We start from the raw sequence: 20245 nt of genomic DNA, 5'->3' as shown, positions 1-20245 counted from the left end.
TGACCCACAAATCCTCACTTGTTGATCCCTTGGTAAAGTGAATAGACTTTGGTGTTGGTTAGAACACCTAAGAACCGAACTATTTCTATGGGAGGACTTGGGCGCTGCCGTGCTGGTCTGTTCACGGTGAGTTAGAGGGGGGAAATGGCGGAAGTCCAGTTTTGGTTCGGGATCATTGTGGGGGTGGTGGTTCAGGATTTACAGGGAGGACTTCCGACCAAGGTGACGACAACTGGGACCCGGTCTCAGAGTAGGTCGTAGTCTGTTTTCATTGGGTGAGAAAATTTACGTTTTCAAAATGTGAAAAAAGCAGGAAAGGCATTTCTACCGTGCTCAGTGTGTGTATATGTGACCCATAGAGTCATAGGAACGCTCCAAAATGTCTAAAAAGTGGATTTTACATGATATGAGCCCTTTAAAATTCTATCATCTGTCTGACGTCTCGTGCTGTGCATGTGGGTCCGATCTCTGTCAAAACCTGACACAGACAAACTGAACACTCGGAGAATATGGTGACAACCTTGTCTGACAGGCTTGAGGAGATGTCGCGGGTGACCCATGGTCCCACAAGAGGCGATGAAGCCCTGAGTTCTGACCGGTTGGACCGGTATTGATCTAGACAAATTAGTCATGGATTGTTAAAATGTACTAGAATTGGCTGTGTATTATTCTGTCCCTTCTCTCCCACCCATCCCTTCCCAGGTCCAATCCAGCTCACCAGCTTTGCCTTTGTCTATCTTCTTTCCCTTGTTGTGTCTCCCTTCAAGGACACCTGTTGGACTGACATGTAAACATCTTGGTCGGCCTCGGTCACACTTTTATAAACAACACTTCACTACACTGATGCAGATACACTCCCCTCACCTCACAGTCTCACCGTCCAATCTCCGACCATATCTATTCTTCCTAATGTATCAATTTTTCTATTCTATTCTATTCTATTCTATTCTATTCTATTCTATTCTATTAATGCCATTCTCAAAACTGTCTCACGAGTTTTTAGCAGATGTGGGTTTCCCTGTTTCAAAACATACAGCTCTAAGTGCTACAATATTTCCCTTACATGTCACTTCCACCTTCAGTATACTATCTGCATGTACTTCTTTACCTGTGTACGTCTTAAGTCAGACAGTGCTGATCCGTGATTTGCGCGAGAATAAGTTAAAGGTCTTTACAATCAAAAACTAGCCATTTATTTAAGGCGAATGAAAAATTAGCTCTGGTAGCTCTGTCCATCTGATGTGGTCAGCAAGTCAATCACATATGGGTGCATCAGCAAGAGCACAGTGAAGATTTCCAACGTTACCACATAATGATAAAGGGCACATACAACATTTACTGTAAGTCAGTTTTAGTTGGATCTGCACGGTGTAAACATCTTTGTTGTGGTTGGTGGCATGAAGCTCATTAGCTGGTAAAAGTCCAAAAATTAGCCACGCCATTTTTTAAGCCGCAGGGTTCAAAGCGTGTGAAAAAAGTAGGGGCCTATAGTTCAGAAATTACAGTGCTTTGTTTAATGACTGAATTCTAAGCTTAGCTTTAATTAGCATCTGCCACACACACACTACAGCATAAAATGTCTTCTTAAACATTAAACATCGCACCAGGTTTAGATGAGCATTATACAGTAAACAGTATCATACTCCTGCTCACCTGATCATTCTTGTGCTTAGCATCATGTTACTGGGGATTGTGGTAACGTGTAAAGTCTGTCAGTACAGCACTGTATTAAAACTGTTGGTTTCAGCTCAGTCGTGAACAAAGACCTTTTGGTTTCTCTGTGAGGAATTCCTGTTTAGATAGTGATGGAAAACTGGTCTTCAAGTGAACAGTAAGGTCAATGAAGCTTTGTGTCACAGAGAAGACAGACGTTACAGACGTTTGTCACATAGGAACAAAGAGGTTTCAGACATGTTTCTGGGGTTCAATCACCCCTAAAAATAATTAATTAAATACTATTATGTAGTGTTAAATACTGCTAAAATGGAGACAGGAAATTAGCAATGACATGCTAATTAGTCTTCGATTCAGTGGTTAGTTGGTGAAGTTGCTCCTTGTTGTAGTTTGGATGAATATTTCAAAACATTAGCAATGCACTTGTCTTCATTGTTGCGATGTCACTGCCAGCTCCATACCTCATCAGCGTCTCTCCCTGGTGAAATGAAAAACTGAAACATCACGCATCTGATGAAAACACTCCCCTCCTCCCCCCCGCTCGCCTCTCCTCGTCCTTTAATGGCTGCTATCAAGCATTCCGGGGCGACGCACAGGCTCGCAGATGGGATGAGAGTGTAACATTAACAGGAAGTGGTGGCTGATGGGATTGGTCCCATGGTCTTTTAAGGATGCAAACCAATCTGTTTAACAGTTCAGGTGAACGGGGGATGGTGAATGGTTGTTTGGGAGGTTGAAGCCAGAATAGAGACGCACTAAGTTCTTGTAGCGTGTCTCTATTCAGCAAGGTGACCTTGGTGTAATCCAGCATTTGGGGTTTTTGTTCACAAAACCCACAGAGAGACACAGAGATATGCGTGAAACAAGAAAGGAGGATAGGGAGAGGGAAAAGTAAAAAAAAAAATAGAAAGGGGAAGAGGAGGACAGAGCGCGAGAAGGCTTTATCTAATCCTCCAGCAAAGTCTTCTATTCACACGGGAGCAGCTTTAGGGTGTTATGTAAAGACGTTGTGGAGTTAAGAGCCATTTCCTTCAACCTCTGCCCTCTGCTGGAGATATCCAGCCTGTGGCCCAACACCGCAGAGGCCACTCGCTAATGAGATTATGGGGATACAGTGATGCAGAGAGCATCAGTGGCCTCATGCTGCTGCTAAAGCTGAAATACAAGTTAAATATCCCCAGTAGGTCGAAGAGGATCCCTCTGTGTGTGTGCGATGGCGTTCGTTTGTTGCTCGGTTCGTGTTCTCAGCTACAGGTTCACCAAGTTTTCATTGCGTTTTCATCCATATCGCCACAGTGGAGATTTATGGTCTGATCCTGATGCCTTCACAGACGAGCGATGTTTGCTTTGAGGACACGCCGCTTTGTTGGGTTTCATATCTAATAGCTTCATTTTGAGCCACCATCTCCTGAGCCTGACTCTTCGGGGCGCATCCGTGATAAACGACGTTCACACGGAGATAGCGAGCGCGCTGCACAGAGCATCTAAAAGCAGTTAGCGTCAGAGTCTGTGGGAGGAGGAGGGAGGAACAGAGTAAATAAAGCAGGAAGGAGTGAGGCTGAGAGATGAGACACAGGGGAGGAAACGTGGAAGCAGGAGGGACGAGGGCAGAGTCGGGAAAGAAATCAAATTAAAAGTTACAGGTTGAAAAGAAGGAACGAGAACCGGAGGAGGTGTAATATGTTTTAGGTGAAATGGGAGGAAATGAAAATGAATAATGTGGAACAGGTTGGAGATGAGCGGGGAGCAGCAGCAATGAAAGTGATGTGACGAAGGAGAGAGGGAAGATCAGACGGAGACAACGAGGACTGTGAGAGACGAGGAGGAGAAAATTAGATGGTGATGAAATGTGGAGCAAAAAGGAAAAAAATGAGACAAGTAGAGATCTTTATACTAGATGAGTGCATTTTTCAAATGGCAGAGGACGGTGTAGTACACACACTGACCAGCAGGGGGAGCTGGAGGATCAGATTGGCTCATTTAAGCGTATATTGATTGACGGATCCTCTTAGTTGAACATGGTCTTGTATACTTCGACCTGACCTGGATGTTAAACGCATGAACTCGCAGAGACCCCCACGCGGTAAAACGCACACCTTCTCCCGCGGCTGCATCCCTCGTAGGTCGGGTGTGCGCGCCGGTGCGTGGACGGTGTTTAAGCTCAGACTAATCCGTCTGAGCCACACGCACTTTCATCACAACGCTGCAGCTTAACGAGCGACTGTTCAGGAAAATGCCACACAGTCATTCAGATGAACCGCCGCCTCGCTCTCCCTCCACTCTCTCATCCATCTCTAGCTCTGATTCACGTCCTCCCCCTCCAGCTCCTCCTTTCTCCTTCTGGTATTAAGCCACCTTTTCTCCATTTCATCCATGGCTCCTCTTATGCTTTCTTTCCCAGTTTTGACTTTTTTGTGGTTTCTCTGCCTTCCTCCCTCCCTTCCTCCCTTGCTTCCTACCCTTGCTACCTCTCCTCTTGCTCTTTTTCGTCACCATCTGTCTTCATGATGATCCAGTAATTGAATCGGGTGTCCCATGGATACCAGCTCCCACACACTGGGAGGAACAAACAGAAACACACACACACACACACATGCACACACTGTCCAGACCACAGCAGGAGTAATGGCAGAGGCACCAGGTGTCTGTGATATGATGGATTACCCCCCCACACACACACACACTGGAACATTCAGCACCAGACAGGATTAGTACATGTCATTGTACTAGTTGTGTGTCCTGTACAGGTGTAAGGTCCATTATGCCTCTAAGTTGGTTGTGTGTTACCTGTTGTTATTCATGGTTCACATCTGACTCAGCAGTAAGCATCAAGTGTCTTCCACCCGTAGAAGCTTTGGATTGACTTTCTGCCTACTGTGTTAGGAAGCAGTGGTTGTGCTGCATCATGGGAGCCTGACAGTTTGTCAGGTCGCGTTTTCTTAGCTTTTCCCAGAACTGTAGGTGACAGTAGTTTTGGCTCTTTTATATATTTTTCATATTTAATAGGTATGAAAGGGCCAATTTTTTAATCCTTTGTACCCATCAAACCAGGTCATCATTGAGTTTAGGCACAGACTTCGTATTCAGGCTGCATGCTCCAGTTTTCCAGCTGGCCTCTGCACCTGGGACCCGCCCTCTCGCGGTGATTGACAGCTCTAATTACCAAGCGACCCATGGACAAAGGTCTCTGAACGGTGGTCAGCAATCCAATCTAATACTCTCCTCACTACAGAAGAGCGTTTCTCTTTGACGTTCTATTCTTTAAATAATTCTGTGTACATTTTGCTTAGATTCACCATCGTGTCTTCGTTGATGGACAGCTGCGGAAGCCTGAAGGTGTTCTGGGCGCAGCGGCTGATTAATGATGTTTCCATGATAATAATGCTTCCAAAAATAACATCAACTTGAAGATGACTATTTTATGCAAATGACGACAGACTGCTGTAGGAAGGAGTAATATAATCGACTCAAGGGTAAACGGACTATAATAATGGCTGCGTTCCATCACTTTCTTGAAACGATAACGGGGAAATAGAAAAAAACAATCTGTCAGAGAGCGCAGAGAAATACAGTGACCGCATCTTCGCATTCAGTGGAGAGCGAGAGACGCGGGGAGAGGGAGTACGTGATTATATACTGGACTCGTGGAGCCGCGATGCGTCGCCTCCCGTGAGCAGCTGAGCTCCAGCGGCAGCGGCCGCCTCTCTGCGCATCACCTGTGGCTTCAGCCGGGAGTTCGCTCGCGCTCCTCTCCTCCCGCGCGCCACCGCAGGATCCCGCCGCCGACACCAGGATGGGCCGCGCCGACCAGCTGCGTCAGCACCACGCGCACGAGCGTCGCGAGTCGCTCCGTCTCCGTCCAGGTGGCGCGAGGAGGACGAGCTGAAGGAGGAGGGCAAGGAGGCAGGAGGAGGGCGGAGGAGGAAATCCCGCGAGAGAACAAGACTCAGACGGGCATATACATGTAGGGAGCAGAGCGAGAGCAGAGAGCGAACCGCCGCACGTGAGGCGCGCGAGACCCCCGGGGAGAAGGGACTAAGCGTTCATTTGAAGGAGAACAGCCTTTATTTTTTTATATTTTTTCACACATAAGGACATTCTCCGAGCAAAGGTAAGGAACGGAAAGCGGCGATTACTTTCTTCTTCTTGGCTTTAAAAATCCGGATTGAAGCAGCAGTGGGCGCGAATTAACACCTGTAAGCTTCCGTGATTGATTAATTAACTCTGCGTGGTAACTGGAACCAAAACACAGGCTGGACCACAGCGGCGCCTGGTTCTGGTTCTACTAAATTAAACGTCGGCCATAACGTGGACTAGCAGTTTTAACCCAAACGGACCGTGTTGGCAGAGGAGAACCAGGGTCGAGAAGCTAGTCTGGGGAATTCAGGTATTTGACAACGCTGCCGTGCTTTGTTGACGTTCCCCTCAATTAAAATCTCGAGTGACACGTATTTTACCGTTCGTCATGTGTGGTTTGATGGGAATAAATGCTTAATTCGCTGTGTAATCATTGAGTTGTTGTGAGAAACGCTCCCTCCATCCCTCCCACATGTCCTGACTGTATTACAGCTTCTCACTTGAGCTGGACCGCAGTGTTTTAATCCTGGATGCTTCGCCAGATTTAATATTTAATTCTAGCCGGTGATGATTTTGTGGCTGTATTTGTTGAGGCCGCTTCAGGTTGCGTGTGTGTTGTTGCGGAGGGGGTTTGGCTGGAAGATGCGTTGGGTGACTGGTGGGTGGTTTATGTATCCTCACTCAATTGACTGAAGCTGGAAAGAGAGAGAGAGAGAGAGAGAGAGAGAGAGAGAGAGGGTGCATACAGAGTTGTGCGTGCTCGTGCGCGCGCTCGCGAGAGAGAGCAAGAGAAGCGGTCTGCGGAGTTTGTGTGGGTTCCCGTGCTGTTCCACGCGCGCTCGGGCGGCCTGTGTGCGCGAGACGAGGTGGCTGTGCGGTATTTGCGCTCGTGCGCGTATGTAAACAAAGTCCTGCGTCGTGTGTGTGTGTGTGTGTGTGTGTGTGTGTGTGTCTGTGCGTGCGCGCGCGCACAAGTCAAGAAACAAAGGTGAGAGAGATGGATAGAACTGCAGAATGTGTACGTGCACGCAGCTAAGGTTTAATGTGCGCGTGCTGGTGAGCCCAATTGGGTTTTCTTTGAATATTAAACAAACTCTTTAGCAGCTCTCTTAAGTGTTTCCCGTGTCCACCTGGAGGGAAACGCTGAATGTCAGGCAAAACATTAAGTTTCTGCTGCTGCAGCAAAATACGGTAATCACACGTGCAGAGCTTCAGAACAGAGGGAGACTGATATTAACGGGAGGGTAATAATGGTCTTATTCGTTATTGGACAGCTGTGTCTGTATTAATTAGACATTAAATACTAATAAACTACGGCCTACATTTTATTTGTTAGACTAAAAAAACAAACTGTCAGCGTACTGCAGCAGTTTAAATTGGATTAGGAATGCATCATTTTAATAATTCTTCAGCAAAACAAAGCAAACATTTACTGGTTCCAGTTTATATACCAGTTTATATAATGTGAGGATTTACAGCAGCTTTTTTTGTTCAGTACATGATTATATTTATCTCAAAGTTTCAGACTGTTGGTCAGACAAAGCAGGGTCTTTAATTAGATATTCAGAAGTATATTTATTATTTGTTGACACTTTAGGAGAAATACTTGATGTCACAATATTTCGTAAATCCTAAACTTCATGATGGACAAATTTTTTGGAGCCAGACAGTATGAGCGCACCGAAGTGAGACCACTTCTGACACTGGCACAACAAATTGCTAAGGTTGCTTCACTGAGGACAAGCCTGGCGGTCAATAGCCACCTTTATATTTTTTGACACTGAACATCTCCCGAGACATTAAATGTCAGTATTTTTCTTGTTCCTCAGCTGTGATGCTTGTCCTGATGGTGTTGATTATGTAACAGATCACACTTCAGTGATCTTCTGTCCGTCTCGCTCATCTTTTTTTCGCGCTCAATCAAAAACGCACAAGTGTAGTTAAAATACACAGCTAATGCCTGTATGGCGCTTATTATAATGGTAATTTTCCTGCTGACGCGCAAAGTTTTTATATTTATGTGACATTTTACAGAGAAGTGCTGCAGGTTTTTTTAAGCCCTTAAATAGCCGGTGCTGGAACAAAGGACTGGAAAGTGATGAAACCGAATAAAACTGGAGAACTCAAACAGAGGGGAATATAGAGCGAACACATGAATGTTTGTTTGAAGAATGGATTTAACAAAAGACAGTGGCTCAGTTCTGTGAGGTGCAGAGAGGAGCACGAGTTTTACACTAAGAACAGTCTTAGACAGGACACAAAATTGGATCATATGAGCTTTACCTTCAGAATAATGGATTGGAGGCTGCATGTGGCATAAATAAGTGGCCCAGACTGGGTTCCAGCATCAGCTAATCTTCACTTGTTTGTGCCTAAGGATAGGAAATGTCTGCTATGAGGGAATAAGAAGTGTCTTTCCACGCCTCTGACTTCATCTTTGCATCATTGCACTGCTGAGCATCAGCAGCAGATGGCCGCAGCTTTACTGTTGAACTGAATTATAGAAATGTGAATCATGAGCACCTGGAGCCCTGTGTGTGTGCGTGCGTGCGTGTGTGTGTGTGTGTGTGTGTGTGTGTGTGTGTGTGTGTGTGTGTGTGTGTATATACATGTTTTTCCTGCAATGTGGGGACAGTTGATGTGGGTTCATGCCATTTTGTGCATAAGATACACTAATAAAACAGACCATTTGTTAGTGCTGAAGCAGCAGTGTTACATGTTAGTGTTACAGCTCTGCTTGACCTTTTGCTTAAGTCTAGTTTCAAGTCATACAGTAGTTGCATTTTGATTTACTGAAGACACTTTATTTTTATGAACCAGCAAATAGACTGAAATCAGATTGCCTCGTCATACAACTTATGCGTATGTGATATTTTGAATCCAGAGTATTTGCCAACTTGGGGGTTTGTTTTGCTTTAGCTCTGTTGCGAGTTGATTATTTTCCAGCCATGAAACTTGAGGTTCGGGGTCTGCCAAGTCAACTCCAAGTTTGTGTGCTCTAATTTACATTAAAATGGACATGATGTGTCATTGATGGCGCTCTTGCTAAAATCTGCTTCTGCGCTATATAAGTAAATAAAAGGCTACAAATATTAACATGCTCCAGTAATAACCAGTTATTGTTAATAACAGCAATAAAAGCTGAGCTGGAGAAAAGACAGAATAAATGTTACTATTAACAAATGTAGTGTATTTACTCATTATTTATCAGAACTGGAAACCTCCTTAAAATAAACTGCAGTGCTGCATTCCTGCTGTTTGATACACAGAAATATCACATACAGATTTTTATTCAGCTGTGACCTGAGAGGGAGGGAGTGCAGCAATAGGTGGGCCAACAATAGATGAGGAAATCCAGTACAAGCTCACTTACAGACTTCTGTTCTCTGAGGTTATGATTACAAAAATAGGTTTGACAACGATTAACCCTTTAATTGCAGCCAGGGTTTGTTTTTGTCTAATAACATAATGACGGTACTTTGACCACTATGTTAATGGCACGTCAGAAATATACTGAACACTTGCAGTACAATCACAAACCAGTACAGCACTAAACATAGTTAGAGCCGTGTTTTCTTGTACAATACAAGATACATGTTTGTGAATACACCATGTTAGACTTACTGTACACATGTCACCCAACCTTCTTCCTCTGACTCAGGGAAAGGTACGTTCAAACGCCCATGAACTGTAATGTAACAGCACCAAATATTTTTGTGCTGCTAATGGGAGCGTAAGTAGCCTGAAGCTATTTCTTAATTAAAGTTGTATTATTGCCATTCAGTCGGATGGTTACTGTCGCTGTGTTCTTGCTGTTGTTTGCGTCATAAGATCCCCTCTTGGTAATTAACACTGATGGTGAAGAATTATATGACTTCTATATATATTTTGCATTAATGAGGGACACTCACTCCCTGAGCTTCACGTCTCTGCTGCAGCTCCGTCAGCTGGCCGTGCTCTAATGGACGGGCTGCACCAGCAGGACAAATACAACAGTTTGTCATGACTTTTGGAAAACCGACGCTCACGTTCACTCGCTAATGCTCTTTGAAAACCTCTGTGTAAAAGACAATTAATGGATTAATCAAAAGAAAAGTCATTAGTCAGAGCACAAGTTACTGTTGGTCACGCTACCGTGCAAAATTACTGCCATTATAATGAGCAATAGTGTGTGTGTGAGATTAGAAGCAGGTTTTGGGCTGACAGAAAGTTTTTTTGCGGTTTTTGATTTTGCGCAGCTCTGACCTGTGTGGGTGAGGACTTTTTTTAACTATCACAAGCCTCTCTCTGCGTCTTTCTCTCTCCCTCCATCACTCCTGCCGTCCTCTCTCGCCCTACTTCTTCCTCCTCCACTCATTTTTTTCATTTTCCAGATAACTGGATAGATGGAGAGAGAGGTGCTCGGCTTCTGATTGTTTTGTGCAGTAGAGTGAAACACAGGCAGTGCACCTCATCCCACTGTCGACTATTTATTTCCCTGGATCTTTCCCACTTTTTTGCTCTCGTGTCTTGATCTGTACTGTTAGCTCTTCCTTCTCTTCGATGTTCTTGTTTTTCACTTTGTCACCGTCCCTTTGTTCTTCTTGCTTACTAATCCCCTTCGTCTCCCGCCTCTACCTCCTCCTGCTGCTGGTTATCTCTTATCACGTTACTCTTCTTCTCTCATATAGGAGCAATAACCTACCTGCCGTTTCTCGCCGCCTCATTCCTCCTCTCATACTCGTCATCTTATCTTCCCTTGTTCGATTATCCACTCCTTGTTCCCTCCTCCAGTTCTCTCACCTGCTTCACCATCCATCACATTCTTCTCATTCATGAGGCACAAACACCACATCTTCCCTCTCCCCCATCTATTATTGTCTCTGCCTCCTCTCCTCCTTCACCTGTGTTTCTCAGTTAAAAGGCAATTGGTAAACTATGTTGCACATGCAGTATACACTGCATATATGCATATATGCTTATTCAGACCCTTTGAGCATATGTTGATGATGCGTGTTCAGGGTGACACACGCTGTGTGACACTCACACAATTACATACTGTACAGTCTATGTTCATTTGAAACAGTAACTTCAAAGTGATCGTCCTGGAACATTCTGCTAATAAACCGGACTCAACGTGCAGAAATACTGACTAAATAAAATGTTCAGATTAAAGAAAGACAACCAGAAAACCAATGCTGACATTTATATCCACTATGTAAAGATTTTCTTCATCTTTAGTTGCAGCTTGGATTTGTTTAATAGCATTATGTAATCTGATCAGGCCTGCCTCTGGTTGTTTCACAGTATTTCTCTTATAGTTTCATCATCATCATTTTTTTTACGCTGTAACTGTACTTGTGTATCTACTGTGAACCAGCTTGTAACTACAGATGGAACTGGCACATGGCAGCGAGACATCTAAAAATAAACATCACAACTTTGAAGCAGTTTTATTTAAAACCTAACATGAAAACTAAATTACTTTGATTTCAGTGATGTTTACAAGCAGCATGTGATCAGCACCTTACACCAAATCACAGTCCTGTTGAATAGGCTCATGTATTACATGAGCTGACTCAGTTTTCTAGTGACTCTGAAGACGTAGATGTTTCTGTGTATTTTAGCTTTTTGTGTGTTCTTGTCTTATGGTCTTGCTCTGATTCCCACTAGTGGTGTCTGCGTAGTGGTTGCCTGGGAAACATGAATCAATTAAACATCAGCAGCCACGAGGGACATCAGCGCCAGTGATCGGGGTTTACTGGTGTGTGTCCTGTTACTGGAACACGTTGAGCTCCGCTGTGGCTCAACTCGAACTTTTCGTCAACTTAATAATTATAAATAGGAATAATCCCGTCAGGTACTTTGTTTCATTCAGTCTCCTCGTGAAAATAAGAACTCTAAATGCATTAGTTGTTCTCATATTTCTTTCACCTACCTGCCAATTAAAAAGGCAAATGAGCCACAGACACTGCGACGAAGCAGACATCTACGCTGTGGCATGACCTCAGGTGTCAGCTGTGATTTGTGTGCAGACAATGGACGAGCTCCACAATAACACAATAACCTGGGATTTTAGAAACGTTCATGCTTCTGTGGACAGTTTAATGGATGTTGTTTATGGTTATGTGATTACCACAGAGGTTTTCAACTCTGTAAGTGGACTTAATGGTCTTCTCTAATTGAGCAGCGCCTCATCTATGGTGGTGATGTAACCTGTAAAGAATTTGTCATCTCTAGGGACTGTAGGAGCAAAGAGGTTTGCCCAGTTCAAGCCTCCAGCTGAGCAGATGCCAAACAGTGTGGTGTCCTTCAACAGTGTCAGTCCTTCTGGTTTTGGTTTTGGGAGCATAGTTACCTAAATGATAGCAAAACTCTAATTAATAATCTATAGCAATTCCAAGGTTGGAGGAACTACTTCAGGGGAGACAAACAGGGAGGGTAATTCAGAATTACTGACAATGAGCAGATAGGGGTTCAATCCACTGCTCAAGGGTACTGGAGAGACCGTGTCCCTCCTTCACATCTGCTTCCCTCTACAGATGCAAAGATCCATGCTTGCAGATATTTGCTTTTTATTGGCTGTGAGTAAACGTCATCTGAATTTGAGTATTTTGAGTTTAATCTCAAACTTTAGATTTGGCATTTGACATCATCAACGACTTTTCTCACCTTGCAAATATGTTTGGAAGCAGTAAACAGTTATTTCTGTGTTCTCTGATGATTTATCAGTTATTCTTAAAATTTAATACATTTAAAAGGCAAAAGTATACGGTTGTATATGTGTATACTTGTCCTTTACATGAGGTCTGTGTTGAAGCGTCAGTGCAGCCTCACGATCATTTTGGGGGTGTGTCCGTTTGGCTGTAACCGCAATAACCTCACAACTTATTGTAGCTGTGAGCAGAGGAAATCTCAGCCTCCTGCAGTGTGAGCGCCAGGTGCAGCAGGCTCCGTCGTAATCATAGCTGTGTGAAACAGAGCAGAAGTCACCGTATTTCCCCACGTGACGCTTTTAAGTGCAAAGACCTCGATTGACTCCAGCTTGACATGTTTAAAGCTAATACACAACCTCAATCCATTACACGAGGAAGCCAAACCAACCACAGGACGAGTCTCTTGTTGAAACGAGGCAATTTATTTTAGCCTTAATGTCATCCGTAATTTGACGAACACCAAACGCAGGGCCATTACAGAAACACGGCAATTACTTTCAAAGATAATGGGGCTGAATTTTTTTTTATGTGTCTAGGCCAGTGACAGTGAACCTGTCCTACGCCGCTGTGTGTTTATGCTTCAGGATCTCTCGGTGTGTCTCTTGTGCGTGCACGTTCTCAGCAGTGACTGATATTTTTGTCGGCGAGTGTGTAATTGCACTACGAGTATGCGGCTGATTGCCTGTCAAGTGCCAACAACACCAAAGAATAATAAGCATTCTCTCTTTTAATGTAACGTAAATTACGATAAAGCCAGAGGGAGTGAGACTGGTCGAAAGAAAGAAGAGGAATACAGTAAGTGAGTCCTCTACATATACAATAAAGTATATGCTCCCCATAGCTGAAATCTCAAATAGTTTTTTTAATATTCACAACATAAAAGTAAACGCCACAATTTGTGCGTTTTGTACTGCCTGCAGCTGACCAGCAGTGGCATTAAAGATGAGGACACATAGAGAATCTATTTAGTTAAGCGCTTTGGCAAAAGGAATACAAATTGAATTGCCTTAGTTATGGATTTCGCCCCGCATGGAGGAGCTTCTACCAGACTCTGTCCTCCCTGTGCTGTTAATGGACACGTGGGAACGCTGACATTAGCATAAACTAGCCCGCTGCACAGTGCTGCCACTTCGTCCACCATCTTATTCTTACATTCTTGCAGTTCACAGTAAATTAGTGCTAAAGTCATCAGGATCCCATGCACCTGATTTAAAAAAAATAGGGATTTTAAAAATTTTAGACATCACATCACACATCACAATACAGTAGATCTCATGCAGTGTCACAGCAGGCAATAACTTTAATAATGGCCACGTCAGTGCACTGCTGAATCTTGTTTCTAATTTACTCACTGCGGGCCACAGATTTAGAAATATTATAATGTCTGTTTTGCTGAGAGCCGGATAACATGAGTTGAGGCATAAGAATTAGAATTTAAGGTTGAGTGCTTCTCAAACTGTCACATTTATATACAGTGTACTGTACTTCCTACATGAGCTGAAGACTAAATTTGTAGTTAATGAAAAATTAACAATTCAAGAGGGCGGATGAGAGGAGGAGGTGGAGAATGAAAGAGGATGAGCATTCAGGACAGGAGAGCGAAGCGAAAAGGCGACCCATATCAAAACGTCGACGGGGTTGAAAATTAAAATGAAAGGATCCAGCTGCAGGGGATTTAGGGTGAGAGAGAGCGATACTGGGTCAGAAGTCTAAACGCAGGGAGGGACAATCATCCACTTCAACTAAGTGTCTGTGAGTAAAGTATTAAAGCCCTAGTTACACCAACAGAGCTGTGTCACACATTTATGCCGATGTTTTGCTCTTGTGCATTTCCATACACCTTCTCTCAACTAACTAGACAGGCTGCCGAGCGCTGCTACAGTTCCTACAGTACAAATAGCTGAAATAATTACTTTATGTAACTTAGGACAGAAAGGAACAGGGAGACTCTGCTCAACTTCTCCCTCATCAAAAACCGTGACAGGGAAGCTGTTATTTTTTGTACGTGAATTGATTTTAGGGTAATTAGTAATTTGCTCACATGTACAATAGCTTATATGCTGCACCCTGTCTTGACATCTGTTAATTTGCCGGCGTGTTTGTCTCATAACATCTGCCCTCATCACCCAGAACTGCAGTAGACATGTGCTCTGCAACCTTTATCAGATATTAAATGCTTTGGATGGGAACACGAGCCAGAAAGTCAGTGTTTAGTTTCCCTTTATTTAAATGAGATTAAACTTTTTGACACTACTGTCTCTGTGCCGTCTTTAGTGCAGCTTCATATTCAAGGACACTGAGAAGCTGGAGGCAGCTCTGGCGTCACTTTCAGTGGTGGCTGTACTGCATTTTAACAGGTGGTCCTGTTTTGGTGACGTCGTCCTTTGAAGTTATTGTCAGTACGCCCTTAAGGTAGCCATTAAAGGTTATTAGACTTTCTCCTGTATTATATCAATCTCATCCAGCCTGTTGTTGTTATTTTCCTACGTCAAGTCTGTCCTCTACAGTCTACGTAGGAAAAACTTGAAGCATAGAACACAAATAAGAGACACCGCTTTAGAAGTTTGTGACATCTATAATGAGGCACTTTAAAATAATGGGAGGAGGAGAGGTCTCAGTCGATAAGAAAGGAATGAGAAAAGGCAGAGCAGCACACAGCTTGGATGGTCACATACTGTAGAAAACAAAAACAGTGTTGGTTTAGTATTTAGAGATTCTCCAATAACATGGCAGCAGGATAACGGGAGTATAGTGTGCTACAGTACCTGCAGGTGTAACTGAGACTGCAAGTGGGAGAAAGGGCTGATGGGGAAATGATGCAGGCTCAGTGTCATTATGTTTGTCTCATTGACTGCAGAGAGGAACAAGCTGGATCTATTGTTAAAATGCCTCGAAGTTTAGAAGTTGGAGCAAATGAAGATTTGCTCCAACTTCTGCCCACTGTCATCTCCAGTCGTCTCTGCATGTGTTTGTCTGTTCGACGTGGCCTGTCTCATCATTTCCCATGTCTCCATCTCGCTCCTCCCTCTGCAGCTCACCTTGCTCCTGGCCATTCACAGCCCCCCAATAGGAGTGACAGCTAATTGTATGGAAGACGGAACTGAGCAAAAATGATCTGTTTGACACTGTTGAGCACCGGATTTCGGTGGCACATGACATGCCTTGTTGTGACGCCTGTTAAACCTGTACATTTTTGAGCAACAGGCCCTGTCAACTAGGATGCGGTTGAAACTGCAGCGGTTTTATGCTGTTGGATGGTTTCTTGGTTTCAGAGGGAAGATCGGCACAGCAGGGATTCTGGCGGACAGGCAGGGTGGTAACATGCTGTACCTGCGAGTCTGAGTCACACAGATCAGCGACATTCAACAGGAGTTTACAGCAGAGATAGCTTCGGGGTATTTAAAGACGTTTTTAAAATGATAAATAAAATGGGGCAACTGCAAGCTACCAAATCATCAGTCATTGTTTTATCATTTAACGTAAATATCAGAGTGTTGAACCGAGTGTCAAATTCCTGTCGTCGACATACAGTACAGTGTCTAAGTTTGTAGTCGATGCTCTTATCCAGCACAGCTCCAGAGAACGAGCAGGCAGAAGTGCATGTTGCTATTCAAGGACACTCTACAGACAGTCTGGCTTTTGGAAAAAAGAAATTCTCCAGAAATGCCTTGTTAAACCGCTTGCACCGGCAGTTCAAGTAATATTTTTTTCTTTCGGGTAGTGTTGCTGTGTGAGTAAAGGACGACCAAATCAATTGAGTCTTTATAAAGCAGAGGCAGTAATGATATGTACTGCTACGTACATACATAAGCCAGTGCTACAGTATGGTTTACTGTGTGTTTCTGCACGGACCAGAGCAAGTTTCATTTACTAAATAAATCATCCACCAAAATGTTGGTGAAACAACCAGCACATGTTTCAAAAATAGTAAACAGATCATAAAAATGTGAGTTGGAAGCGTTGAAAGCGCTGATTTTGTAACCTTAGTCTTATCCTGTTGTTTTGTAGATCAACACTGTAATGCGATGCATTGTACTTGATAAGGATGTCAGTGTCATTGTTGATGTGTCCTATTGATTTAGTGTTGTAGTTTGGCCCTCCGGCCCTCTGGGGGCCCCCTTCGTAACACAACCATTCGTACGTCCTGTCTTCGTGCCACATGTCTGCATGCTTGTTGACGTCGTGTTTGCCTGCTTTTTAGCGTAGCTCTGTCGTCATGGAAGCAACAAGGCGCTTGATGCTACCTGTTGTTCTGTTATCTGGTGTCTGGGTTTTGCCTTTGTTCCTGGTCGTGTTTATATTCAATTATTTTATTAAATCCTGACTAGTTAAATCCCACGTAAATCCCCCGTTTTGTTTGCTGTGTGGCCTTAGGCTCTCAGTGGAGCAGGCCAGAGCAGGGTGACTTTGTCCCTCGTGGGGGATCTGTCTCTCGGCCTCAGTAGCCATTTCTTCCTGCTTGTGGCGAGCACGGGCCTAGTTGTATGTTTGCTTAGTTGTAACCTTTTGTGTCTCCAGATCAGGTTGTTGCATGTGTGTCTTTCCTCCCACGATTCTTCCCCATGCATTTACATTACTGTCACCAGTGACTATAACTTCTTCATACAGCAGGTGTGGGTGTCTGTAGTTGTCACGGCCTGTCTGTGCTGGGTCCTGTGATGGACTGGGGACCTGTCCAGGGTTCACCCTGTGCCTCCGCCAGTGACAGCTGGGACGGGCTCCAGCTCCCCTGTGTCCTTTACAGAGAGAAGTGGTTTGGATGATGGATGAATTGATGGATTTAGCTTTGAACTGGGAGAGGGTTGGGAGTAGGCAACAGGAAATAATATTTTTTTTATTGCATATAAAAGAGTGAACACATTAATTCGTGAAATGGACATTTTGGACTATAAAAGTGGTTAAAAACTCTACATTAATTTTTTGATTTAAAAACTTAAACCGATATACATACGCTTAGCTTATGTTCTGATAGGAACAAGTGTCCAAAACCAGTTGTATTAGACAGTGGGGGTGAGACTTAAGTTACTGCAGAACTCAAAGCAAAAGCATTTCACTTTTAGGTTTGTCTTGCACAAAATTAATGTTTTGCCATGGTTTTGGAAGGAAACAACCACATTAGCTGATTTTCTTCCTGCCACAAAGCTTCCACAGATTCACCACCCACAGTGAAATGTAATGCTGTAACAGCCTCTAACTGGAGGGTTCTGGCCATTTCCCTTCCTGATTGCTCGGTATTGATATTTCTCCCTGTGCAGTGCTACTCTTCATAGCCTGTAAACATGTCTGTGTTGTTTTATTGCTGCTCAGCTGGTGCCACTAAAAAAAGCCCCAAACTGATGTTGAGGTTCAGTTCACTGCTGGCGATCAATCCATGCATTGATCACATGCGGGCACACACTCACATACACTACATGCAGAAGAAACAATTAGAGGGATGAATCAGCTAAATGCAGCAAATCAGGACAACCGCGTCCAGGAAATGTGTTTCCAATAACCAATATCCACTAGTTTTTCATCTGCTCCATTAACTCATTACAATTCATATCAGTTTGATTTTGAAAATGTTCTGTTGATAGAATAATGTTGTTGTCAGGTTGTTACTGCCATACTTGGAAATTTTAGATCTACTGAATCAATAGGTGGACTTAACATGACTCATATTTGCTCAGTACTAAGACTCGCTACAGTCGGGTGAATTGAATAAAAAAAAGCACAACTGTAACGTTCACCTTCTGCTCAGGCTGATCATACACAATAATGCACCTAAAGGTACAAGGTGACAAGTTTCTAAAACCTCAAAGCAGATGCTCCCAGAAGCCTGTAACTCATACGCATTATGCCACAGACGCCTATTTGTACTACATTTATGTTAAGAGGGCACAGCATGAGCTGTGCTTAATGGTTTAGTTTATGTGTATAGTATGAAAATAGGTTACTGTAGAATACATAAATTAAAATATTGGAGTTTTTTTTTTAATCAAACAACTTTTTCCATCCAATTTTAAAGTTCTTAAAGTTTAATCTTTTTTGTCCGAAGCATTTTCTTAAGACATTGTATCAGCACTGGTGAAATTTGATTATAGCTCTTCCATCTTCATGGCTACCTTTCAGCTGGAGGGTTTGTGTGAGTCAGGAGAGGAGATAAATGTGCTGCCTGTGACGGATCATATTTATAAGGCCCTCGGGGGAACATTTAAAGGAGAAGCTAAGGTCAAGCAATTGCTTTTTATTCTCTTCCAACACATTTAGCACGGTGCTCTCCTTTCACTTGATTACATTAGAGTAAAATGGAATCAACACCACGATGGACATGGCAAGCCTGACTTGTGAAACAGGTGTGTAATGTAAAGTGTTAGCAAAAATTCTTGTTGACGTTGAGTCATGGCATCTGGGCTTCTTCCTTGTCCAGCTGTCAAAAGTAAACTCCCAAATAAGTGAGAACCTTCGCACATCATTTTCTCTATATTAGAAACCGAAAACACTAAATGTAAATCAAAAGGTTAATGAGGAAATGTAAATAAATATGTGTTGGTACAAAGCTATTGACTGGATCGTCCTGATATATTTATCAGTGAGTAAACAAATAGTTATGGGAGACTGAGCATGAGTAATTTGTTAGTGGTGCTTAAATGTTATGTTGGATGTCTGACACCAAGGAAGACACGTCTTAAGTATAAATGCCATGGCTCTGCAGGAGGTATAGATGAGATTGAATCAATAACAATAATCACTACACACACACACACACACACACACACACACACACACACACACACACACACACACTCCTCATCTATCTTCATAACTACTCATTGATGGATGCAGCAGTTATAAATGTATGAGCGTGTGCCTTTATGCAGCCTCATTATGGTTTGTGTGTGTGTGTGCATGTGTGCTAAGCAAGGTTGTGGGTGTTATTGGTGACATTTCTGCGTACGCCATATACAGAATTATGTTTGCGCGTATGTGCTTGATTTATGGGCATCTCCAAACGTGTGTGTTTCCACCCCTCTGGGAGGAATCCTTGGTGGCTTTACCCCCTCTGACTGATAGACAGCTCTCTGAGGACAATATAACAACGTATTAGTTCTGATTAGATCACGTGACCAGGCAGACAGGGATTTCTTCATCTTCTTCATGTCTGAATATGAATAATAGTTCATCTGTGTGTGTGTGTGTGTGTGTGTGTGTGTGTGTGTGTGTGTGTGTGTGTGTGTGTGTGTGTGTGTGTGTGTGTGTGTGTGTGAGAGAGGGGAAGAGACTGTATCTCTGCACACTCCAACCAAGAATCCTACACATGTGCATGGTTTGTCATACCTAGACAGGTTGTCCCCCGACGTCGCCGTGCTGTAGGACATGCTTGTTGTCAGGACAGACACACTGGTAACCATGACAGCCATGGTCGTTAGGGAGCCACAGAAACGGCTCACGACCGCGGAGACCGTGGAGGCCGTGGAGAAAGGAAATGCTATTGTATGTGACATCCTTCTTCTCCTCCTCCCATTGTTTACGCTCTCATTTTCATCCATTATGTTCTTTCATCTCGCGCCACATTTTCCTCTGCCCTGTACGTTTTTAAGGCAGTGGTTTAGTGAACGTGTTGGTCAGTAGCAAGTACTTTACCAAACTTGTGTAGATAGAGCAGCGTGGTCAAATGGCATGGTGGATAACCTTAGCGTCTGTCAGCCAGTCACTTCACATCAAGTACTGCTTTATGAATAGTAAAATAATAAAGTATTTGCATAGATACACCTGCATGTGGAAAAAGTGGCACAAATATACTATATGCTGTTTCATGG

General features: G+C 43.5%; 1 protein-coding gene across 1 annotated transcript in view; it reads left to right on the top strand.

The window, feature by feature from the left end:
• The first annotated feature begins 5189 nt into the window (after positions 1-5189).
• Positions 5190-20245, top strand: part of trpc5a (transient receptor potential cation channel, subfamily C, member 5a) — a 72726-nt gene continuing 57670 nt past the window's right edge. The window contains exon 1 of the mRNA XM_029141597.3: positions 5190-5785. The gene's annotated coding sequence lies outside the window, so the exon portion shown is untranslated. The remainder of the gene's footprint in view (positions 5786-20245) is intronic.

Source organism: Betta splendens, chromosome 2, assembly GCF_900634795.4.
Source record: "Betta splendens chromosome 2, fBetSpl5.4, whole genome shotgun sequence".
NCBI lineage: Eukaryota > Metazoa > Chordata > Actinopteri > Anabantiformes > Osphronemidae > Betta > Betta splendens.
Note: the sequence above shows the minus strand (reverse complement) of the source record. Positions and strands in the feature narration are given on the sequence as shown.